Consider the following 25,977-nt stretch of genomic DNA (forward strand, 5'->3'; position numbering starts at 1 on the left):
GACTAAAAGTGCTGTGTGGTGGCAATTCTCAGCCATTGTAACAGCCCTCAGGAGAGCTGCTACAAACCAGAAGAGCTTGTAACAGCCCTGTGGGGCCACAGCCAGAGCAAGGAAAGTGTCAGCCAGCTCTGTCCCCATCACAGAAATGAAGCTTAGCCTTGGCATGACTTGGAAAGCAAAGAATCTGTTTTCTCTCTCTTGGAAATGGGGATCCACAGATGTCAGATGATTAGGGCTCTTTTAACAGAAAATGCAAAATAGAAGTATCACATAACCCTGCAATCTGCTCCTCTTCCATCCAGTGATCATTTTCTTTTTGATCCTTTTTCTGTCCCTCCTGGATGGAGAATTCACTTTTGCAGAGCATTGGCAATGTGATGCCATGCTCATGCAGGCCTGGAGGAGCATTGCTTTCTCCAGTACCACCATCAGGACAGAAACGTGACCTTTTGCTGCAACCAGAGCTGCCCATAATCCTCAGGTCACTGATGACAGCATGCCTGACATGCAGTATGCCTGCAAACATTCCAGGAGATCTCTCTGATGTGAAGGCCCTTTGGCCATGCGCTTCTGTGTGAGGCAGCCTCCTTCTCTTTGCATTTCAATCCCATCCATCTACAGCCAATCATCTGGGAATCTTGTCACTTGCATGAAGTCCTCTGCTCCATAATTACAAGGGCCAAAATAAGGTCTTTAAATGGTTTGTGAGGTGATCCAGGTGATGAGGATGTGACCTAAGGTATCAAAACTTCCAGCAATAAAGGAGCATCCTCCTTAGCTAGTCCCCTTCAGGGGCTGCTATGTGGTAAGCACTGGAATGCACCACTTCTCTTCCTCTGGCTTGATATAATTACTTTCAGTGTTATTTAAAGCTCTGACTAATCACAGGCAATGGCCAGGTTTATAATGCAGCAGTGTGTAGCCTGGAGGAAATTCTGACATAATTACACTGTATAAATTCCCCCATTAGAAATGACACTGCATAGGCATTGTATATGAAGCAGCCATGGTCCAGTTAACTGGCTCTGTGAAAGTCTATCTGACCCTGTTGGTATCTTATTGACACTTCTTACAATATGAGACTGTTACATGACAGCAAATGGAAGCCAAACGCTGAAGAGCCTCTCTTTTCCTCTTGATGTCTTTAACTGTGGTTGTTTTCTTGCCTGGTTTTCTCTGGGTGAGGCCTTGCTCAGTTCTGATCACTCTGAAGCAGAAAAAGAAGCATGTGGTTATGGTACAAATCACAAAAGCCCATAGAAATCCTGGCTGGGGTTGCATCATCTGCCTCAAAGAGCAATTACTCCCCTAGGTCCTATCCCTTCACTGCAGTGGGATTTGGGGCCATATTAGGATTTGTTCCGACCTGGCATTGGCTTGCTCCATGGCAGGGTAGCGAGAGCCAAGCTGCTCTCCTGCTGGCTTTAGCTCATGCCAATGGAGCAGCAGGGTGTTGTGATGGGCTAATTTGTCAGATCCTGATATGTTACTCTGCAAAATGTTTGCATGATATATTTGTTTCCCACTGCAGTGTTAGGGCTGTGGCACAGAGGGAGACTGCACCCTTGCTTGGGAGGATGATGATAGAACCCTCAGGACTGTGTCCAGTGCCATTTGGGCAAAGGAAACTGAACACATTTCCAGTTTTGGAGCACTGATTCAATATAGGGCAAGGAAGGATTTTGACCTTTTCAGCCATTATCTTACATAAGGATCAGACAAGAAAAAATAATAATCCGAATAAATTCAATTTTTATTGGTTATGGAAACAAAAGCTTATGGAGAACTTCAAAGCAGTTTTATCACCTCACTAAGGAAGGTTCATGTGGGACCCACTGAAAACATATCTTAAAGAATAGGCTTTCTAGCAGCAGAACAGCAACAAATGGTGATACAGTTCAGAGGCTGGGATAGGGCAGTATGAGTCCAGCCTCCCTCTAACCTGGGAGAGCTGAGCTAATTTCAGGTATGGGGAATGGGATCTGGAGCCTTTTCACATCTTTAGTTTCAAGCTGAGTCAGGAGGTCTCCAACACTGGCAAACTTAAGAGATAAATGGAGTGGGGGGAGTTAGTTATACCTGGAAAAAAAAATCCTACCTGTAGAGGATTATCCCTTGCAGTATGTTGTCTATACCATTTCATTTACAAAATTCCAGCAAGTGGATTTCCATGAGAAGAAAGTGAGAAAGACTATTTTTTAAGGGAGATATTGGCACAATTATTGGGAATCTTTTGGGCTTTATGCAATGCAAGTATCATTGGTGGTATTTGTCCATTTTCACCAGCTAAGAGATGAACTCATTATCCCCCACCCCATCTGAGGCAATAAGGCCTGTCTTTTGTTTCTTTGTTTTCAGCATCCTCAGGAAAGCTGTGATCTGGATGCACCACACAGTCTCCTTCTTCAGCAGTAAGTAATGCCTCTATTACTTCCTAATAGAGATAAAGATTCTTCCTAATGGTAATCAGAGCCTGGAGCAAAGTACTGAGAAGCTGTTGCATGTATAGAGAAGTGGGGTGGTCCCTTGCTGTGTCCCTGTGAGAATACAGAGCTGGGTCCCTGTGGGAATACAGAGTTTTCCCCAGTCCCTGCCTCTCTGGGTGCATGCCCTTGCCTGGGCCAGCACCAGCATGGAACAAGTTAGCACTGCTGTTCCCTATGGCAAACCAAGCTGTGGCTAAAGGAGTATTTGGATACCCTGGGCTGCCAATTCAGAACTTTCCTAAAACCAGCAGTAAAATTTGCCTCCGATTCCTTTTTAGGAAAGGAAGGCTGTAATATAAAATCTCATTTTCTAGGCATTAAAAGTTTACAACCCACACCATTAAAAGCGACATTCTGTGTCTAACTTAATGTTTGGTCTTCAGGAACAGCCAGGAGGAAAAGAGAAGGTTCCCTGTTTGTTCTACAAAACAGGAAAGTGGTTGCTTTCTATACTGTAAATATGCATTAGAAAGCTCTTATAGGCTCGTGCTGGGGATTTGATGTTTTTAACTGACTGCATTCCTTACATTTTTGTATAACTGCCAAGAAAGCTAAATAAAATGGCTTTTTTAGTGTTTCCTCTAAGAATAGCCCCGCTTCTTTGTAAATATAGCAAAGGAATTGTTGATAATAATTCTTTGGGAGAATAACTGGTGTTATTGATGTTAAAAGTATAAAGATTGCTGTTTCTCTGTCTCAGAAACAGAGCTAACCGAGTAGGCTGGGACTTCAGAAAGCCTGAGCATTCCTTGGCCAGTTCCTGAAATTAGACTGGTTTCATTCCTATGCCACAAGGTGTAGAATCAGAGAAGACCAGCACTGAAACTCAAGTAGAAAAAAACCCCAAACCCTAAGATTTGTATTTCCTTTCAGGATGCAAAACTGAACTTTTTTCCTCCTTTGCTTGCGTTTCTCCATTTGCAGATTGTTCTGCCTTCTGCCAACTTACCCTGAAAAACTTGAGTTAATTTATTCAGTTTGATTCAAATGTGTACAACTAACATTTGGGCACCCTTAAACTTTTGCAGTGTTAGGGGAAGTCCCACCCTCCTGAGTGGGATACCAGCATGCAAAGACCAACATTCTCAAGCTGAGCCAAAGTTTAGACTACAGAACCCTGGCTATTGCTTGATTGACACTCATCATATATATGCCAAGACCTTGGATATGTTTTGTAATGCCATGCAACAAACTGGTAGTAAAACCAGGATTGCAGCATGAGAATTTGAACAGCCTGTGCCATGCTTTGACTGCTAAACATTCCTGCCATCCAGGATTATGAGAAGGTGGAAGGCTCTTAATCCACTTGTATCTCACTTCCAGGGGGGAAAAAAGCTACAGTTATTTTTTTAGGGTTGACTGAAAGCATCTGTCTTCCCTGCAGTTGAGACAACCCCTCACAAAGGCTCCCTGTCATTGACCAGACCTGCCCTTCAGCTGAGCGTGCAGAGATTTGGTGCTTGTTCAGCCCAGCTCCGTCGGGGCTGGTAACCCTTGTCAGGATTATTTTTCAAAACAGAGACTTGGTGGGGCCAGGCTGTAGCACACAGTGCCCAGACACTGCCTTCTGTTTGCTCTGACTCTGCCTCCTCCCAGCTTCTCCAGTTGCTCCCAACCTTTGCCATAAAAACCGCTCAACGGTTGTTCCTGATTCACCTTTGCTGGTTGCACACAGCATTTTATAGCTGTCTGTGATCATTTACTCTCTCATTTACTTCCCAGAAATACCCCAGTTTCTTTAGTTATTCCTCATAGAGGTATAGTTGGTTAAAGTGGGACAATTTTAGGAAAGGCAGTAAGAGTCAGTGCTGTCATGACTGGGTTTTCCTCTACTGTCAGTTGGTTTCTTGCTCTTTTTGTCAGTGAGATGTCCACTGTGCCAGATGGTATTTTAGGGCAAGTATGCTGGCATCTTTGGAGCCAAAGAAAAGTTCTGTGTTTCACCTTCAAGCCTGTGCTTGTGCCACAGCTTTGATGATATCCAAAGCTACAATATCTCTAATACTACAAAATACATGCAATCTGTAAGGGAAAGGTTTCTCATCATCTCTACAAGTGACTTGTGAATGTGAGCTGGTGAAGGATGGAAGGCAGACTTCTCACCCCATAAGGACTTTCAAGATAAAAAAGTTAAAACAGCTCCTAGTGGTCCCTGTATCTACCAATTAAAGCAAATAAAAAACTCAACCAACTGAAAACCAACACCACCAAAACCCATTTGGTTTTTATCAAGATTGAGAGATGACACAAAGGCTGACTACAGCATTAATGAACTTGTCTGTGGTTTAAGAAGATTCAGATCCTTCTACTATTGTTTCCAGTATGCATCTGGGCTGGTGGCTGTTCTGTGTTCTTAGATTCGTGTTACCACTGCTAGTTCCAAATTTGGGTGGATTTAGCAGGTAGGACTTTCTTTGAGTCTAAATAGCAGCCAATTTAGCAGGCTCACAGAAGTTCAATTCCAAATGAAGACAGAATTATGAAAACTGATTGTCCTATGAGATTTCTGCCATTCAAAGTCAAAGTCACATGCTAAACTTGATTTGTCTATTCATTTTACTACTCCTTGGAAAAGTCTGAGCACTGTGATAAAGGCTGTGTGAAGCAGAATGAGAGCAGAATTTGTTAAACGTTTCAGATATGCTCAAATTTGGGTTAAGGAGAGACCCCAACCTGGAATCCAAACTACTTTATGACTTCTGCATAACTGGATAATTGAGCTGTAATGGGATGCAGAGTGTTTGTATGTTTGTCCGTCCATGAGCGGCACAGCTTCTTTTAAGTTGCCTGGATTACAAGCCCCAAAAGATCTTATACTAACTATAGGATAAAATATCTGAATCCCTCCAAGTGCCTGAGTGAGAGAGATGAGAGTGAGGGCTGCGTTCCCAGAGTGGGTGCAGGGAGCACAGTGTGAGAGCGTGCGATGCTGCTCAGAAACATGGCTTAAGGTCAGACTCCACTCTAAAGCTTCCCCAGAATCCCAAATCCTCTTTTTATATGAGTTTCAGTCAAACACAAACAATTAAAGAATTTCATCTTCTTCTACTATGGTGGGAAAGCTTGGAAGCTTCTCTGGTCTCTTAACTTTATTAAACAGCCCCAGAGTGTTCCCTAGATGAGGGTCCTGCCTGGTTTCAGACAACCCAAATCTTTGTGTTTGCTGTGGATAACTTGGTCTCTGATGCCAATTGGCAGCAGGGAAGAGAAATAACACAGCTTGTTGCAAAGAATTAAAAAACTGAAGGGCAGCTCCAAGCCTGGTGTGTGCTTATATGATTGGAATGATTTGACAAGGAGTCCCATCAGTGGCAGTATTTCAGAGACCTCAGCACGGGCCATTGCGCATCTCCACTATCTGTGTCCTTTTATGTTTCCCCTCCTAAAGACAGCAGCAGCCAGCTCCAGAGCTTAAGCACCATATGTTCTGACCCCTGCCTGGAGCACAGGGAGGTGCTTTTTGTAGTTTTGATTTTTGGAATTTGCCCCATTAATAGGCACGGTCTGGTGGAATGGAGAGAAACATTCCTCCTGGGCCAGATTGCTCTGGTCTCCAGCAGCTCTCTCATCACCAGGCGTTTGTCCAAGCGTGCAGTATGCTAACATCCTGCCAGCTCACCTTTCTCGAGCTGACTCAAAGGCATTAGTCCCACCAGTGCAAATAAGGTGTCTGCCACATGTCTGCTGGTTTCTTCCCGGTGCACTGAGGCAAAGCAGCCTTTCCTTGTCAGTCATTGACCAAAACTGTTGATTCTGGAACTGACTGTGCTGGTCGTAGAGGATGCTGAAACCTCTTGAAAGCTGGGAGGCAAAGGTGTTCTCTTTTAAAATGAATTAAGCTCTAGAAGGAATTTCCCTGAGAGCTTATTTGATATCTGGAATAGAAATGGCTTCCTGCTCCAACTCCACCTACTCAACACTCCAAGTCACATCCAGAGATCCTTTGGACACATTTCTCCTTTCCTTTCCAGACTACCAGCATTGGAGTTCCACTGCATTTATTTCTAGACAACTGACAACTATTCCAGGTGAGTCCAACTTTAATTTGCTTGCTGAGTTAGTGTAGTGGACTTAGCTCAGTCTAGGGAGAATGTAGCAGTTGGAGGACATTTTCTGGTCTATTAGACACTTCTGTCAGGGTTGAGCTGGAGGAAGTTTGGTCCAGCTTGGCTAAACTGTTAAAATCACAGCCAGTTCCTGAACTGCTTGTTCAAGCTCAGGTCTGGTACATCCCGCTCTATGTAGGTGTTTTCCAGGCAGCACCCCCTGCTCTGTTCAGCAGACACTTCCCCCTTCTACTCCCCAAGAGCAGGCTGAGAGAGATTTCTGGGTAGCCTCGGGCCCCTGGATCACCCAGACACCTCATGACCTACCTGCCTCCCAAGAGAAACACAGCTGTGCCAAAGGGAAGCTCAGTCCAACATCTGCACATGCCCAAAGCAGCACGGACCTGTCACTGCTGTCACAGGTTCTGTGGCTGAGGAAGGCCCTTGCATTGCAAAATGCACACATAGAGAGCAAGCCCATGATAACAGAAGCTTTTAAAACACAAATCTTGTTGAGAGGAGTGGTGAGCCCAGCTCTATCTGTATCTAAAGACAGATCCTGGTGGAACTGATAAACTGATGGAGTGAGAGCCTAATGCCCCTTGGCTCCTGTAGGAAACAGGACCTCTACTAACATCTGTAAATAAATATCCCCCTGTGTCTTTATACACTTAAATACCTTTGCAAACCTGGCTCCTTGCCTGTTTCCCATACTTGGCTGCTGCTTCTTAATGTTTGCAGGGTAGCAGGAGCAAGAGCTCAGCTGTAATTTGGGGTTGCATTGTGCAAAGTGCTGTACAGGCACAGAAAAGAAGACCTCTGACCTCTTCCCAGCATCCAGGTCTTGTTTTAAAAACAATCTCCCCTGGTTTGTTTGTATGGTTTTTTTTTTTCTTTTATTCATTATTTTCCTGTTTCCTTTATATTTCTGATGCGTCCAAGCTAGAATACCTTTGCAGAGCTCCTGACTGAGCTAAGCCAAGCCTGAAATATGGAAAGGACTTTTTACCTGTGTCCTGCTTATCTGCAAGTGGTGAGTGTGGCTGGAGTGAAGCTGCAAGGTTTGAAATGAAGGGTGCTGGGGTAATACTGCAGAACAAACTTTGTGCTTCAAGATTCCCACTGGGATTAGGGAACATGAGCACTGCTGGAATAAAAAGCAAAAGTTTAGACCACAGAGAACTGAGCAGATGCAAACATGTGATACAAAACTGAAAAACTGTGCTCCAAGAGAGGCAAATGCGCTCCAGCTGTGCCTGGAGTGGGTGGGGCATGCTTTTTCTGTGCCCAGGCTGTTTATTCGACAGCAACTACCAGGATGGGATTTCCTCCAGGTTTACATCAAGGAGCATGTCATATCTCTTGACCCTTAACTAGGTAAAAGTTATTGTATTAATAATCAACCAACCTGGGGTTCCAGAGTGAGTTACAATTTGCATCCATCCCCAACTTGCATATGCCCAAACCACCATAATTTAAAGAAAAACTGCTTGAGCTGGTGTTCCCTGTGAAATCTCAATAACAGAAGCGTGTCTTCTGGGTGCTTTGATGCATTTCAGGTACATTTTGGGGCTCTGTAATTCATGGCAGCTGGTTCTCTGATTATTTTATATTAAGGACCAACTTCCAGTAACATCAGTGGGAGCAGGATTTCAGCTCTAAAGCTATTATTAACTAATGCAGCACAACAATGCCTGGCTTTCGTTCTGTTTTGTTTTCTCCCAGGGTTGGAACGTGTGTGTATCCCATTAACTCTGTCCTCACTGCTCTCAAGATGTTCCGCACAAATGATTTTATTTTTTTTGTAAGAAAATATATTTTACTAGGCAGTTTTATGAGAACTGACAAAATGCCTCGTAAATAACCCAGCAGGAAATATGGGGTAAATAAAATTTTTACAACTTCATCATAAACCTGAGAAGTCTTTGGTTCCTTTTCGAATGGAATGGGCAAGGTATTTCATTAAAAGAAAAGACATGCTCTCTAAAGCCCAACAATTATAGACACAATGCCTTTTTAACCTGCAATTCAGTCAAACAGGTTTGGTGGCAGTGGAAAATGTTAAAGGCCCTGTTTTGACAGTTTGGGTCATGCTCCCCACAGATCAATTTGTGCTGTAGGTTCCCTACAAAGCAGAGCTGGAGAACTGGTGTGTGCCTGACCTGTCCCCAAAGTATCCAGGACCTCTAAGGAAACACCAGTCTGGGGGAACCTGCTCAGGACAGGCTGAGGCTTTCTGCTGCCTTTGTACATCTGAGTATAGGGCTGTGCCTGGAGCCCCAAGTGCAAAGGGAATACAAACAAATATGGTCCTCAGGTCTTCAGCACAAGCCTGAAATGCAGTGATTTGGTCAGAGACCAAGAGGCTGAAATAGAAATGCTTGGAACAAGCCTCAGTCCTTGAAGGGGGAATTCAGCTCTCAGAGGAGGATCTTTGACATGAGATGTTTTGACAGGGTGGGAAGACAGGAAGGGTTGTCACTTTTAAGTTGTTTTCACTTGTGAAAACTCATATTGACATCCATGACTATTTTCTACTTACAGTGAAGCAGAAATTGGGCAAAATACAACCTGTTCCGGGTGCATAAAAGGTAGGGAAATTACCTCCCAAAAGAAGTGCTAAAGTGCCACTGTAGGCCTGCATTTTCTGATGAAATACCAGATGAGGTGATCTATAGTGAAGGCCTTTGCCATTTCTTATGCTTCTTGTTTTCTGATCCCCACCCTATTTGTGCCTCCAGCTGGGCTAAAAAACTTGAGAGAGAGAGCAATCCTGAAAAGGCTGGATTTCACAGAAGCATTGGAGATGTTGAGATACCCTTGTTATCTTCCCTGAATTGAGAGCAGACCAGAGCTGACACCACCACCCAGGTCTCACCTTGCTGGCACCACAGGCTGTACTCCACAGCCATGGCCCCCACCTCTCCTCTGGGCCATTCTCGCATAAAGCCCACCACTCAGGGTGGTATGGGCCCCACCTTCCCTTGGAGGCACTGCTGCATTCCCTGCCTTCCCTCCCAGTCCCTCCCTGCTAGATAGCCCTTCCCCACCTACTCACCAGATTGCCTGGGTCCTCAGGACATCTACAGCAACTTCCTGCTGCAATGTCATGTGAGGAAAGCATCCAAAGCTTTTGTAGCTAAAATGCCGTGAAAACAAAGAGGTAAGTTCACCCCACACTCCAAAGCCCTTGTGATACTGATTTTTTTAATGGCCACCAGTCACACTTTTGGAGCAGGACACCCACGGAAGAGCTGGTCTCTGCACCAATAGGTGCAGTCCTGCAGCCTGATCTTCCATAATGCTGAGTACTTGGAGCCCCAGCTGGCTTCCAGGCCAAGTCAGGGTGTCCCTGGGAGATTTGCCTCTATATAGGCTCCAGTGTCTGGCACTGTGCAGAGAAACAATCACCACAGCTCTTTCCCTAAAGGAAATTCCCTCTTGGCACTGAACAGCAGGGTGGCACGGCAGAGCACAGCCCTGGCAGAGCAGGCTGGGCTGGTGCAGGGCTCTGCCCTCCCCCGGCTGTGGCTGACAGCGTGTCAAGGGAAATTGGCTTTTCAGTGGGACACGCTGCTTTAGTGAGAGCCCATATGTTCCTGAGTTATCTCTTCTGAATTCCCTTTATTATCCCAATGCCTCTGTCACCACCCTCCTGCCTCTACCCTCTCCTCAGGCCTCCATCGTGATGCAGAGGCTAAATAAAATATAATTTCCTTCTAATTTAGCCTTTGTCTTTGGCAATCAAAATGCCCTTCAGACCCCTGAGGATTCAACCTTCCAGGTCAGGGTAGGACATGGGAAACCCCTTCCAAGGCATTTCACTGTAGATAATGCGGCTGATTCATGAGATCATGAATCTGCCTTCTGCTGTGGCTGCTGCTTTTGGTGCTTGGGCTCTACCTCCCTTTCCCTCCCCACAACACCACCTCTCCTGGCCAGATTTTGCAAACCATATCCTGGGAAACTGGGAGCCACAGGAGGAGAAAAAAACTAAGAGCAATTTAGATTTACTGAAGCAAGGTCTCTGTGCACAGGAGAAAAAATCTGTGTGAGTCCAGAGAGCAAGAGAACTCTGTCCCTGCTCTAGGAGGGGCTGAGCCAGGGAAGCAGCAATACTTTGCAATTCTGCCACTCCTGTTTGAGCCCTGGAGTGCCAGAGCGGACAGAAGAAGTGGGAGGACTCATGTGATACTGCTGGGCAAATATAGCAAGAGATAGGGGAACATTGCAAATCTGCCTCCAGAAGCATCATCTGTGTGTTATTTGTTAGGTTGAGAGTGCAATACAAAGCAGCAGCATATAGTTTTAATTTTTATAAAATCCAGTATCCTGTTCAGAATCTTTCTGAAGACTCTCTCTAACATAATACCTGACAGAACTAATGCTGGTAAAAGAACCAATGGTGCAAAGGGAAGACCTATAAAGGACAGTATATAATTTATAATGGAGTGTCGTTATTTTAACCTTTCCTTCTTTGTTCTGTTTTATGTATTTGAGTTGAAAGTGCACAGGAAGCAGGGAGATAGACAGCGTTAACTTCACCCTGTAAAATGCAACACAGGTAAAAAGGGGGAAGGCTGACTTGTTTTTGTCACTCATGTGATCTCCAAGGTAAGAAGGATGTGTATGGAAGGAAAGTCTCTAGTGCTGGTGTCCCACACATTTTTCCTGGCTGTGTTTGTCCATTTCTGACATGGCAGTGTGCAAATGTGTGGCTGGGGAACAGATGATTCTAGGACTTGGCCCCAGGTATCTCCTCACTGTCTACTCTGGACACGAGATGCAGTAGGGATGCAGGAAAAGGTAAAGGACAAGGTATGGGTTGTTTGTGTGTATCCATGGTTATCCATGGATTAAGAACCCTTGATGGAGCTATAGGGAATTAGATCACAGGACCCTTTCAGAAATAGAATCAATCTATCATCTATCTATCTATCTATCTATCTATCTATCTATCTATCTATCTATCTATCTATCTAAATCTATCCATCCATCCATCCATCCATCCATCTTAAAGCTGCAGCCTCCTAAACATCTATTTAAAACATTTCAAAAAGCCAAGCTGGCAAGAGGTGAAAATCAGAGGGAGACAGCAGGGTGGGGAAAGCGCCCGAGAGCCGGCAATGGAGGACAAATGGTGCCCAGCCCTGCAATGGTCCCAGCCCCCATTCTCACCCTGCTAGCATCCCTCCCGTTGGTAAACAGAGACAGACAGGCAGGTTTTCACCTTGTCTCCTCAAACAAAGGAGCTGGCCCTTTGTTCCACCGTGTGACTCCCGGGCAGATGGAAGGTGCCTGAGGGGTCTTGTTCAAGGAAAGGCTCCAGTATGCAAAACGCACCCAAGGGCAGGCAGGAAAGGGGTGGGCTCCTCCTGAGAAAGACCTGGGTGAAACAGTTTTTGTCTCCTGATGGTTCTTGTTTTGACTTTGAGAAGACATAAGTAGTCTATAGTTTTACTAACTGAGCCTTTTGTTTTAATAGAAACTGAGAGGGAAACCCGGCATTTGGAGCCAAACTTTAGTTCTGAAGGGGGTGAAAGCCAAAATCCTGACGTCAGAAGTGTGTGCATATTTCAAATATTTAAAATTCTTGCACAAAATTTCTTAAGAGGTGAGACTCTGACCCATAAATCAACTCAATGCAAGCTTTGCAAAGTACTAATATTTGCCAATTCTTGCTTTCATCCTCAGGGGATTTACTGGTTTTTATCCTTGTTGCTTTCAGTGGAAGTAAGAGCGGCAGACAGAGGAAATAGCCAAGCCAAGGAACAAGAGTTGATGAGAAACCCATAGTTAACTGGTCAGTTAGTCTATCACTCAGTGCTCTTCTTCCAAGGCCATTGCACCACATGTGTGGCCTAAGCTGAATATGTGTGCTTTCTCCAGCCTCCTACAAAACACAAAACACCAGGCTGAGGCAATTCCATCTCTGAAAACATATTGATTTCTTGTAGGAAGTGTCAGGCACTGCATGGGGAGATTCATTTCCATACCCAGCTCAGATCTGCCCCTGTGGATGGGCAGTGTCTGGGTTGAAACCAGTCACCATCAATGGACGTGTTATTTGGAAGATGCCCATAGTGCTGTTGGCATGATTTGCCCCCTTGTTTCATTATTTTCCTTCCCTACTCTGACCTATTATTAACAGACCCACCTTCTACCTAGTGTTTCTGTTTCCCCTGATATATTTGTAAAAGGCCTCTTATTCTCCTTAATCCCTTTGGCTATAATTAACTCATTCTGCATTTTTGCTGCCCTTATCTTTTCCCTGCAAGCCTTAACTGACTGAATATTCTTGTTTGGTTGCCTCCCTGTTTTCCATTCCTACTAAAGGTTTTCTTTTTAATCCTCAGATCTCTAAGCAGGCTTATTTCTTGCATTTTTCTTCTTTATTTACTCTTCTTTTCCTCTCCCCATTGCTGTGTAAGGTAGACCCCATCTACCTTACACACATCTCAGGATGTGTAGATCTCAGGTCTTACTCACATGGCACATTATTTGCTCCATTTCTTAATTCACTTCCACTCATTCACCTTTTTGCTTTGGCACTTTTTTTTTTTTTTTTTGCAATGCTGGATTTGCCCTTCCTTCTTCTTGGGAGGTTCCTACCTCCTCAGACAGCTCCTTTCTTTCACCCAACACCTTTTGTTCTACAGAAAACATGCAAAGTAAAAATTACTTATTTTTCAGAAAATACTATTTATGCAGGGTTTATTTTTGGCCCAGAAAACCAGAAGGGCTGAATGTGGACTCAGAGCTCTCCAGCACTCTGTGGCTATGGATTGGGATAGTAAAAGCCCACAAGGGATGGTGCGGACATGTTCACCATCACCATGCTGAGACAGCCTGTCCTGCCTGTTCTTTGAGGGTGCACAAGGAGGAGGCTTGGGCCATCCTCTCATTCCTCAGCCCACTGCTACCACCTCCCTCAGGAGCAAGCACAGTGAGAGGATGGCATTACTGCTAACAGAGAGATATAAACAGAAGCGCAATCTCCAGCCATGCTTTTCCTCTCCCTCCCAAGGACACTGAAGGAGAGGCCAGCAGGCCATGCTGGTACACTGTGTAATGGATGCAGTGAGTGGGGATGAACAGCCCATTCTTTTGTTCTTGCTATTATGGAAACAGAGGCTACAGCCTGCTCCACCCCATGCTCAGTCCTGGGTGAGGGCAGCACCAACTGCCCACGGCCATGCCCACAGCCAGTCCTGCTGGCCTTGGTCCCTGTCATCACTTAACAAAGCCCATGGCCACTTTTTTGCCCCTTACTTTCCTCCAGTTTCAGGCTTTGCTGCTCTAGCACTGCGGTTCAGCAAGGTAGAATGGGGAAGGGAAGGAGGAAGAAGTTTCAGGGGTTGTTTTACAGAAAAAAAAGGAAAAAAAAAAAAAAGGGAAAAGGCAGTTCTCCAGGGCCTGGGCACGTTTGGTGGTTTTACCACTTCTGTTGCCTGGTCCACCTTTTTAGACACATGAGGAAACTTCTGAGAATTGCCCTGGGCCAGCCTGGAGCACTCCTGCAGCTGAGCTCAGGGCAGGGGAGATTCTAGCCCAGGCCAGGGGAGACACAAGCCCAGGCCAGGGGAGACTCAAAGAGCACAAGGCAGGGGAGACTCAAGCCCAGGGCAAGGGAGACATGAGCCCAGGCCAAGAGGAGATTCTAGCCCAGGGCAGAGGAGACATGAGCACAGGGCGGGGCAGACTTGAGCCCAGGCCAGGGGAGACTCAAGCCCAGACATGTGCCCAGGCCAGGGGGGATTCAGCCCAGGGCAGGGCAGACATGAGCCCAGGGCAGGGGAGACTCAAGCCCAGGGCAGAGGAGACATGAGCCCAGGCCAGGGAAGATTCAAGCCCAGGCCAGGGGAGACACGAGGAGTCCAGGCCAGGGGAGATTCAAGCCCCGGTCAGGGCAGACATGAGGAGCCCAAGGCAGGGGAAATTCAAGGAGCCCAGGCCAGGGCAGACATGAGCCCAGGCCAAGGGAGACACAAGCCCAGGCCAGGGGAGACTCGGGGTGCCTGGCAGGCCGTGAGGGGAGCAGCAAGGCCCGGCTGCTCCCAAACACACACTCACGCATGCACACCTACCAGCCTCCTTCCACAAAAGAGGCTTCTTTCATTTCCTGCGAGAGGAGGAGGCGGGAGAGAGGGAACTTGAAGGCTGCAAATTCCTCAGCCACATATCTCTCGCCTCCCTCTCCTTTCCTATGCTGCCTGCCAGCTCCACGTTCAGGAGCTGCAGCTCTTGCTTCCCATACAAATAGGCAAGGCTGAACAACTGTGCTTTTAAACCTTGTGAGACATTCTGTTGCTTTGGGGGTTGTTTTCTTATCACAGCATTCGTGTGCTTTGCCTGTCAGAGGCACCCCAAGGCTGCTCTAACTCCAGAGGGCCAAGTTGCTGGGTAGCTGGTTTGGAGCACAGGCATGCCTTGTGCTCTGGTTTAAGCAATTTTCCACCCGAGCTGCCCCCTTGTTGCCCCCAGCCAGCCTCAGGAAGCTTGTCTTCATGCACATTGACAATTACCCTGTGCTGGAGCTAGGCTTTTCCAAACCTTCAGCTCTGTACCTGCCATTTCAAAGGGATATTGTTGTCAAACACCCAGCTTGTCACAAAACTGTGAGCTGGAGACACTAAAGCAGCAGGTGGTACCCAGGTGTGTTGGGCTAATCCTCAGCTTTTCTAAGGCAGGGTTCCTTTTCCCTCATGTGTAACTAGGACAAGCACAGGAGAGGCAGAAGGTGTTTCTGTTTCAATTTGGCACTTGCAGGCTTTCCCTTATTTTATATAAGGTAGGCTGCACTGCTTCTCCTGTGTCAGGGACAGACATTAGGGGTGATGGCTGAGGTCTTATTCTCCCCAGAGCTGTAGCAAAACAGCTCACACCAGCCATCCCAGGGTTGCTGTGACTGTGAGGAGCTGGTGGTTCTTTGCCCATTCAGAGCATCCTGATGCTGTGCTGTGGTGAGTTAGAGCCACTGCTGATGCAGGAGGGAGTGCAGCTGCCTCTTCTGTTTCTTTGCCTGACCCTGGAGGCATAAGTGAGTGGTATCAATCAGAAACGATGCCTGAAAGTCAAGTAGATTTGGTGTTCATCTAAATAGGGGAAATCCTGTGCACTGAGATTTCAGGACCTGGTGGCTGGAGTGCAAAATGCATGGAGAGAAAGCACACTTCTGCAGAACATTTCCTAAGACATCCAAGGACTCTCTGAAACCCACAAAGCCTGCCCTAAAACCACAGCTGCAACAAAAGAGGAAGAGTCCACAGCAGAACTGGGAGCATATTAAACCTTGCAAAATCGGTCTCTTTCTGTGGTGAGGAGCATGTGTATAAATACATACACACACACACACACACACACACAGAGAGAGAGAGAGCTGTGCTTTGCAGCATCAAGGTAAAAGTGAAGGCAGGATGTAGGAATGTTGAGCAGGGGTGGTGATTTCAGGCAGGGCTGGATCAAGTGCAGTGGCCTGAGCCAGTGGCTTCACAGGGAGAATGACCAGTCTTCCCAGGACCTAGTGCAGTGGATTTAAAGGATTCTAGGTGGTTCCTAAGCCACACAGGTAAATTCAGCAAAGATGTAAATGGGAGAGTGAGCCATCAGAAAGAAAGCAGCAAGGATGAGGGTGCAGATGAAAAGATGTGCAAGTGGTGCAGAGTGCATAGGCAAAAGGAGTGTAATTTCCAAGTGACACTAAGGAAGAACGTAGGAAAAGAAAGTAAAAAGACTGTGTTAAGATATAGCCAGCTGTCTCACATTCCAGTACCACCTCTGTTCTTGTCCTGACCCCACTGAGTGCAGCTGCTGTTGAGCTCCAAGATGTGCAGGCTCCTAAGAAGGCAGAGTTCCAAGCTGACCCCAGTGACACTGCCCAGGGTTGCTGCTTTCCTGGGAGTCTAGTCAGGAGCTCAGGGTTAACTCTGATGCAGGACCTTTGCTGGGTAGGTGTGTGTCCCTCCTGAACACCTTTGCTGGAGCTGGAATGACTCTGGCAACAGGGATCTTCACAAAGAAAGGAAATTCAAGAAGCCTGTGCCTGAACACATTGTCTGTAAGAGGTGTTGCTTCATCTGGACAAGCCTCTGGGCCCATAGTGCTGGTGCATACTTTGGGAATGTGCCTATGGTATGGTTTGCAGTCAGAGCTGCATATTTTGCCTGCTGCATGTATTCAGCTGCAAGTTTCCATTCTTGGCATGTGACCCTGTCCAAGGCCTGCCCTAACACAGATTAATGGATTGCCACAACTCTACATAATATAGAAAAATCATGCCTTAACTAAGCAGGCATGGACTGTAGGGGTGTGAGTTAAGCAGGTGTGGAGCCTGTTCTAAATCTCAGGAGTCTGTAGCTTCTGGGCACAGTGGACTTGCCTCCTGGAGGACTCTAGAAAGCACAGAAGAAGGAAATGCACTGGAGATCCTTGGTGCTATCTCAGTTCTTCTGAGCACAAGGTCAGCAGAAAAACAGCGACTCCATGCTATGTCAGGACTGCAAGCAGGCAGGCTCCTCTGGGCAAGCCACAGCCCTGATTCCGTGACCAGCTCATCCAGGCCAGGGATGTGGTTGGAACTCCCTGACCTCCTTCAGCCCACACACCCAATCTTTCTTCCCAGGAAGTCAGATCAGAGCTGCTGTAACCCTCAAGATGGAAGGTCCAAGGAGTGGCTGAGACCAGGGGTTACAGCAGTGTTGCTATCTCAGGATTATCCATGTCATGCCTTCCACTGGAGCAAAATTCACTTTCATATCCCTCAAAGTCAGCTTACTGTGGAATTAGTGGAGAAAGGGAGTAAAGCAAGAAGATAGTGCAGTGGGGGAGCATTTCTTTGCATCTTTCCTGGGTAGAGGCATCGTCCCAGTTCCCATCACTTGCAGGACCAGCTGTGATTTCTCGCAATGCAATGCCAGACACAGCCATCACTCTCTGGGTTCCTTTCCCTTTCATTGTCCCTCTGGAGAACAGGACTCTTGTTAAAAACCCTGCAAGTATCATTGAGAGCCAGCTCTATTATTCCCTAGCCAGTGAAGCAAGACAGGCATACTCTCCCACAACCTAGGGATGCCCCTCTGATCTATTACCAATGGGGCTATCTTTAATGGGATCAGAGCCTGCCCTTTTTCACATCCCACAGGGACAACACCTGCCCACCAGAGAACAAAGAAGAAACCTGTTGTGATGGGAAAAAAGACAGAGTTCTCTCCAGAGAGGCAGCAGAGCTGTTTGATTAAGAGCATCTTTCTCCCAGCCAGCTGGTTTGCTAGCAAAACAACCAACTAGACTTCATCTTTATGCAAGAGAGGAAATCTCTGTGGAGCAAATGCCATGAGTTCCATTTTATTCACCTATATAAACCACAAGAAATCTGGGGAAATCTTTGCAGAAAAAGACTGTAGAAGCAAGAAGGAAAATATTTCTGCCTAAACCAAATATTTAAAAAAATATTTTTAAAGGGTAATTTTAGTGCAGTATTTGAAATTCTGCAGAAAAGAGATCTATCTAGAAGCTTCATCTCTAGCTTGTCTTTCTCAAGAGACACAGCAGTTAGGATTGCTCTACACTTCTCTGTAGCCCCTCTCTTTGCAAAGGTGCAGCATCCCAGTCAGGCAGGGCCAATGTGTTTTCTGCATGAATGTTCTCTGGAGTCTGTCCCATGTATGCACATCTGCCCAGAACTGCCCTTTATCTGTAGCACTCCAGTCCTGGGGCAAAAAACCAGGAGAGGACCAAACCACCCCAATCTCCTTGACAGTGGTGCCAAACTCCAAACCAAACCACACCTTTTTTTTTTCTCTGCCTGTTTCTCGAATTGGAGACCAGGCTTCATTGCTGGTGCTTATCCCATAAGCTGCCCAGAGGAAAACTGGCATATGAGCACAGGAGCAGGTTCCAAGGGGGTCAGAAGAAGGTTGCCTATGACACAGGGGCCTTTGTGGTACATGGTTCATTAGCCTAGTCCAGAGCTGGAGTGGAAGGACTCAGGCATGCTTGGGTGTGTTTGTGCATCCTAGTTTCTTTGGCAGTTTGGTGACTCTTGCAGAAGTGTAATTGTGAGCAAAGTTTTATTCCAGAGAACGCAGCACGTAGCAAGAAGTTCACCTTCAGTTAGAGAGAATCTTAATATGACCTTCCGTGAAAAAAGGGACATTGTTTTGAGTTTTTAAACAGCTGCTGTGTTCCACCCCACTAATGGTTGCGATTCAGGAGCGAATAATATAACCTTAGATAAACACCCGGTAAAATAATTGGGATCTTTCCTGGCGGGGGGAAGCAGGCAAGTTACTCAACAAAAAGAAATTATTATTCTCACTACGTAGGAAATGAAGTGTTCTCCTTTTCATCATCAAGTGGGCTGTCACACAGAATCTCTCCCCGCCCTTCTGGAAGCAGCCCAATGTCATTTGCAGTGCTCTCTTGCCACCTTCATTCTCATAGGAAGCCAGAGACCATTTTAGTTAGGACTCATGTATCTTCCCCGTTTTCCCTTCCAACCTTTGTCTGCTTCTCCATCCCATCCTGGCCTTCTTAAAAATAACCCTTCCAGCTGCCCTTCTGCTGCTCTGTATGGGAGCAAACCCCATTTCCTTTCTTGAGGCAGCCGTGACATGATGGCCAGAGCAGCCAAAGTTTCCCCCAGCGGTTCCCTCCTGCCAAGCTCCGTGTGAGCGCTCGGTACACGAGCGGGGCTGGGCAGGACTGCACAGAGCCAGGCCTTGGGTCTTGGCCTCCATCGGATGAACAATTTCCCGTTGAAGGTTACTCACTTCCTGTTTTCCGTATTTAGACAATCTGGGCCTATTGGGAGCTTTGATTTTTTTTGTAAACTTCAGCTGTTTTAAATGTTAAGTCGCGGGAGACTGAGGTAAGGGGAAGGAGGGGGAAAGACCTGAAGACAAATTAGGGTTATTTAATCCCGGGGCTGTGTTCCCTCTGCAGTGTTCTAGTGACCATTAGAGCATGTGAAAGGAAGGTCAGGGGCTGACAGCATGGGAGATGGCGAGAGGGTTGCTTCACAATGGGCCGGGGCTGGCAGCGCTGCGTGCGGCTCTGCATGTGCGTGGGGCTCTCCCTGAGGCACTGTGGTCAGCACTTGGCATCAGCCAGGGGATGCACCCCAATGACTAATGTCTCCAGTGTGTCATCTGTGCCACAAGCAGCTGTATGGAGGTGGTAAGAGCAGTGCAGCAGCTCCACAGGAGAGGCAGGGAGGAGCTTCTAACCTAGAGAGTGCTGTGCCCTTTCCCTGTGCCTATCAGTACACACCACATACTGACATTTGTTAGAACTTGCCCTGAAGTTTGCTAGGCTGGAGCAAGTTAACACTTGTGTGTAGCTGATAGGGCAGGTCATGTCTTCTTTATGCCTGCTCTGCAAGGGTAAACTGAGGCACAGAGCACTGTAACTCTGCTTGTTATCAGAAAGTGAGTGTGTGAGGGAATGGGGTGAGTCCTGGCACCAGTCAGGCAGTGGTCTGCCTCCAGAGATGTGCTTTTTCATCAAGAATATATTTCCTGTGCTGCTGGGAGTAATGATTGGAAATAAGAAAATAGTGTGCCGTCCAGAGTGACTGTGGGCTCAAAGGTTATGTGAACAATTTTGGTCTGTTCCTTTTTGTTCATCTAGTTCTCTTCTACCTACGATTAACTCTCAACATGGGATGGTTTTACTTCCAAATTTTTTAAGGATACACAAAAAAGAAAATAAAAATAAAATAAAATAAAATAATGGATGGGTTGAATTAAAGCAGGAAAAATAATCTGTAGTAATCTGTAATAACCTGTATTTTACAGCAAAATCCAGTAGGAATTGCCTTGAGATCACCCTAGCGGTATAACCAGCCACTAGAATGCCAATGTGGGCAAGTGGGAGTGAACTAAAGAACCAGAGACAAAAAATCACAACCAAATAGACAACAAAATTCCCCAAGTAAAGAAATCTGCTGTTTACTCTCTGCCTGACAGAGAGCAGGCAGGAGCTGAATTAAGAGCCAGAGGAAACTAAAAGCATTGGGGAAGACTTTGGTGAAGCAGATGTTAGAAGAAACAAGGGTCCATGTTCACACTCTGGCATTGATAGGCCCAACTCCAAATGATTTACACAGGCTCTTGACTCTCCTGAGCCAGAGTCAACTTTCCCCCAAATAACTCCCTGCAGCCCAGAGTGCAGAACCACAGAGAGAGGAACGTGCAGGATACAGGCAGGTGGCTGTTTTCTGCCGGGTGCTGCAGTACAGGCTGGGTTAACGTTATACTTCCCTGATTCAGGTTTTTATAGACCAAACAGTAGCAGTTCCCTCCCTCAGTGGTTTGTTGAAGCCTTTCCCTGAAGGAGGGGTTAGGTCACTATTGTCTTTCTACCTGCTGGAAGTTCTCTCTGCTGTGTCTCTCACCCTGCAACCACATTTTGTTCAGATGCACTTTTGGCGCTCAGAAATGCAACTTAGCTCTTACTGCAAATGCAGGGCGGTTCTGCAGTGTCTCCCATGGGTCTCCTCTGACAAGGGTCCTAGACCTCCCAGCAGCACCTTGGTGCAATGTGAGCCCTGGATTTAGGATAAGCTCTGGATCTGGCAGGGACACATAAGACTGAACCCGTAGGGCTGACTGCAAAGCTGGCACCACAGAGAATTGCACCCAAAGCTGTTGAAGAAAATGGTGTCTCTGAATTGGCACCAGCCAGCTGCCCTGCTGCTGAGGTTTGATCTGTTAGAGCAGCCTGGTTTGTATTCATATCACCAGGCTTAGAGAACAGTCACTTATTCTCACTCAGAAATGTTTACTTGCAAGGACCAGATGGCCCAGGGAATTGGGCTAAACAAAACATTTTACTTCTAGGTCATGCATTCTAATCCAGTCCAGGTTGGTGATAAATGAACATACTCACCTGATAGCCACTTTTTTTTTTTTTTTGCTTCATTTTTGTTTTTTAGGCTAATTTCCAAGGGGAGATGCCTCACCACAAAATGTCCCTCTCTGCCCTGCCACAGTTGGTCCTGATTTGACTGTCTCTGTGGAGAAGCCAAGGATCAAATGCTCCATGGCGCCAGACTGTTTTCTTTTGCAGCCTGCAGGTAAGGGGAAGTTGTCCTATTTCTGGCTGTGTCACGCCTGCTCTACGGATGAGCAGGAGCTCAGTTTGTAAATCTGCTGCCCCAACCCCCTCCACCAAAGTGAAATTAATTTTTTTAAAAATGGGAAAATGCTTAATTGCAGTTGACATATAGGCACTCTCTGCTATGAACTTTACATGCAATCACAGATAACAGCATCAAAATTAATGCCTGCTTCCCACTTGTCCTTCTATAAGCAATAAACGTTTGGCAAGTCAGTAAATAACAAAATTCTCATGTGGCCATCTACAGGTCACCAGGATACTTAAGAAGTTTGCGTTAATTATACCATGTTTGCCATCAAAGAGGGGATATTAACCCTTTCGAGCCGCTGCAGGAAGGCAGTGGAGCCATTTGAAAGTAAGTAAATAAAATCTTGTCACTAAAAGTGCAACCTTTGCAAAATAATAATAAAAAGAGGGATGTTTGAAGCAAAAACCTCAGTAGACATCATGGAAAATATAGTACCTTTTCAGCTTCCCTTTTATTTATTTTGTATTTTGACATCAAACACTCCCTGTAACCTAATCTTCTTGGCTTTTGATGTGGCCGTGGAGACATGACAATTAAGCACCGCTTAAAACAATAATCCCAACAACAGGAACCAAAGGCAAGTAATGTCAGAGTTCCCCCCTCACAAAAATCCCGTCCCCCAGTGTTTGGTGGTAGTGAAAGGACTATAAATCCGAATTTGTTGCCTTGATATCTGCTCGGTGCTTACACTTTACGTTGAACTTTACACACTTGCTCCATTTCCATTCCCTGCTGTTTGTTTTTCTTCTGCTATGCGAAATGTCTGGAGACAAACACAATACACACATTGCAGAGAGATAGTTTGATCTTTCACAGATTAGTGCCACCTGACAAACATGGGATTATTTATTATCTGTGTTGCAGGAACTGCTGAAGCCCCCCGCTCGGAGAAGCACGCTCCTCCAGGCGCTGGGGGATGCACCACCCCTCCTGACAGCCTGATGGATTAGGGCCCCACTTCTTTCAGTGGATGCAACCCAACCAGCAAAGAGGCAGAGAGGCAGCCCCCAGGTAAGCCACCATCACAACCTGAGTGGGATGTGTACTGTGCAACCAAAGCAAACAACTTAATTATTCCAAATTTCAAAGAGATATTGCTCGTTCTCATTTCTCAGCTATTTGAAGATGGAGGGAGAGAGGCTGAGTTTACTTACAATCCCATTTTGAACCTGTCTAAAAAAGAACATGTTTCTGTTAAAATGAAGCTTGCACAGTATGCTATAAACGGCCTCTTTTTTTTCCTTTTTTTTCTTTTTTAATGGGTGTTTGCACTAAGCCTTGCTGAACAAGTTAGAGAGATGACTAACTCGTCTGAAATTATGCAGGAAGGCCTTGTCCCAGTTGTGTGTTCTTCCTTCAGCACATGGAGAGCTGCTGCAGCTCCGTGGAATTCACAAGCAGGGCTTGCAACCAGGGCTGGGCAGGAGGCTGCAGGGGGAAAGACAAGCACTGCTAGAAAGGGCTGGAATTCACACACACACTGAAAAAATAACCCAGGTCATTTTTTTCCTTAATGTGTAGTTATCCCCAAGCTGGTTTCCACAGGAGGTCAAAGGAGGAAACCCAAAATTCACTAGCAGTTTTCTTGAATATATTGTTGCAGCATCAATGCCCACCCCTACACATGGCAGGGTGACTTTGCAAGACTTTGCTTCACTTTGTAGGGCCCCAAGGGGTTCCCTGTGTGGGTCAAACTCCACTGTGTGATGAAAGCAGCTGCAAAGTTTTGGTGTCATGGAAGATGTGTTTGGTCAGCCCTTTTCTCCATCCTCACATGCCAGTCCATGTGCACACCTCCTGCACTCAGGGCTGCAGCCCTGTTCCCAGGGCAGCACTGAGCAGCTCCAGGCTGGCCATCCCCCCTTGCTCCCTTCCCACCACTGATAATGACAAATGGCAAGAAACACATTTCCAGGTGTAGAATATTCCTTTGGAGAACTTTCCCTGGTCTAACACAGGTCCTGCCTTGAAATCCATTAAGCAGCTGGCCTCTTTTCTATGTTTACAGTGCTTTTAAAATGTGTTATTAATGTAAAAGTATTTCTCCAAACACTTCAATGAAACACAAAAAATTTCAAGAGAAACCACAGTTCATCATCTCCAATGTGGCTGCTCCCTCAAAATTTAAACTAGCTTAGAAACTTAGGCACACTTAACTGCTTGACCTCGTCACTCCAAAACAACACAGGAGAATGAGCTTTTGTACCTGTGCTTCCAATACTAAATCATTCTTTAACTACCTTGTTTTGTCCTACCCTGTTAGGGTTTCAAAATATCATAGCCTGCTCTGCATAAAGTATAAGCTAATAATTCAACTGGCAACAATGACGATAATTTTTCTTCTATCGCTACTAAAAGCAGCTTTTATGACATGAAGCAGGGCACAGGTAGTTTCACAAAAAAGGTATTTATTATTCTTAGCAATATTCACCTGGAAGGAATATGAGGAAAGCATACACTTTTTACAGACAATATATAAACATGTTGTACATAATTAACAATAATTTAGTTCACTAATCCAAAAATAAGCAAAATAAAAATTAAAATAAAAACAGAAAATACTGAAGAATTTTTTATGCTGATACAAGTACAAAATAATTTAAATCTCAACTGCTGTTGTCTATGCTGCAGTGACTGACAATATATTGCACTTTGTCAACTGTATCAGTAATCCCTGTCTTTCACCCACACCCCTTCCCCTCTGCCCAAATCCTACAGAAATTTGAGTTGGGTACAAATAATGTACAACTGTACCATTGTAAAAGGTAAAAAGCAAAAAGGACCTAATTTTTTACCTCAGTAGATTAAAAATTCTGATGATTTCTCCCAACCAATTTAGTTTCCCATTTATTTCCACTTCTTTACAAAGTGCACCTATATGCCTACACAGACCAAAAAAAAAGAGGAAAGCAGGATTTTCATGGCTGCTTGGTTCTTAATTATAAAATACTACATTTTAGTAGGCTTAAAAATTACAGGCTTAAAAAAATTTACATACATCCTTTTTTTGTTTCATTCTGTTTTTTTTCTTTAAAGCAGGACTTTTGCAGTAAAGATACAATTTGGCTTGATCCAAAAAAAAAAAAATAAAATAAAAAGGAAAAAGAAAAACCCAACAACAAAATAGTTACAATTTAAAAAAATAAAATAAAAAGCTTTTCACAGAGTTAAGCTTACGTGGTTTACATTATCAAACCCCTCTGTTCATTGGGGCATTTTCATCAGAAGTATACCTAAATATGTACACCGTATGTTATACTGGAGCTTGTGATCACAAGAGGCATCAGATCATAACAATCAATAGAATACACTTCACATTGGCAATAGCTTTGTTTTCGGTCATTTACGTACAATATGGTTTCATAATGGGAGATTTCTTTTTTTTTTTTTTTTTTTTTGTTGTTCTTTTCTTGTTTTCATGTAAAATCCGCTACGGAAAACAGACGTTCCCCTTAGAACGATGCTTTCCCTCAGCTGTCTCTGTGTCTGGGATTTGATGGATGTGTGAAGCTCAAACTGATTGTCTCTCTTTTTCCCCATCTCCAGTGATCCCAGCCTCCTTTCTGCCCTTGCTCTCGGTGGACTCCACCGGGGTGGGTGCCTGAGAGAGCAGGCGCTGGCTGCATGTGGATGTGGTGGCCACACTGCCCAAAGTTTACCCAAGCAGCTAATCTGCATTTTTAAGCGACAGCTGCCAACACAACAGAACAAAATGCTTCAGCCTCCAGAGTCTGCAAGCAGGATGGTTTTTGTGCCCCATTACAGTTTTGGCTGTGCTAGAACTTCTACAGGCATTTACCAAAATTGTGTTGCAGCTCTCACCCCTTGCTAGTGCAGGATTGCCTTCCCCCGAGTTTTTTCCCAACAAGTTTGTTTGACCCAGGTTTTCTGGTTTGAGGAACAATAGGGTAGTTGGGAGAGGGGCTCTTTTTTAAAATAAATATTTCATGTTAGGGAGAAGAATGAAGGAATTGTGTCAAAATAATCACCATCTTGGGTATATTAAAATCCCGTATTACGGCTACATTTTTGCTTTGTTCCTGGCCCTCACAATCTTTTCCCCCTTCCTGGTAACTTTGGTATGGAAGATAGATGGAGCTAATCCAAGAGGGCTGTTGAGTAAATTTCCCCTCTCCTTGTTTTGAAGGCAGATTTTCTTACAGGGTAGCCATTGCAAATGACAGCACAAAAACATGCAATCAGAGGGGTTGAGGCTTTTTGTGGAAAATAAAATAAATATGACTTTGTGTCTGATTTTAAAACTTATGGTTTAATAAAGATGCCCTTTTCTTTCTCT

General features: G+C 45.4%; 1 long non-coding RNA gene across 2 annotated transcripts in view; it reads left to right on the top strand.

Moving 5' to 3' along the window:
* LOC132078097 (uncharacterized) overlaps window positions 1-25,975 on the top strand; it is a 32,314-nt gene extending 6,339 nt beyond the window's left edge. Inside the window, exons 4-12 of one of the 2 annotated variants that reach the window (XR_009419228.1) lie at window positions 2,359-2,411; window positions 6,458-6,514; window positions 7,479-7,565; window positions 9,077-9,123; window positions 9,274-9,695; window positions 21,468-21,608; window positions 21,900-22,007; window positions 22,545-22,691; window positions 25,227-25,975. This is a non-coding gene — a long non-coding RNA (uncharacterized LOC132078097). The remainder of the gene's footprint in view (window positions 1-2,358; window positions 2,412-6,457; window positions 6,515-7,478; window positions 7,566-9,076; window positions 9,124-9,273; window positions 9,696-21,467; window positions 21,609-21,899; window positions 22,008-22,544; window positions 22,692-25,226) is intronic. The other variant, XR_009419229.1, reaches the window with a different exon arrangement.
* The last annotated feature ends 2 nt before the right edge of the window (window positions 25,976-25,977 follow it).

The sequence above is a fragment of the Ammospiza nelsoni genome, chromosome 11 (assembly GCF_027579445.1).
Source record: "Ammospiza nelsoni isolate bAmmNel1 chromosome 11, bAmmNel1.pri, whole genome shotgun sequence".
In the NCBI taxonomy this organism is placed as follows: Eukaryota; Metazoa; Chordata; class Aves; order Passeriformes; family Passerellidae; genus Ammospiza; species Ammospiza nelsoni.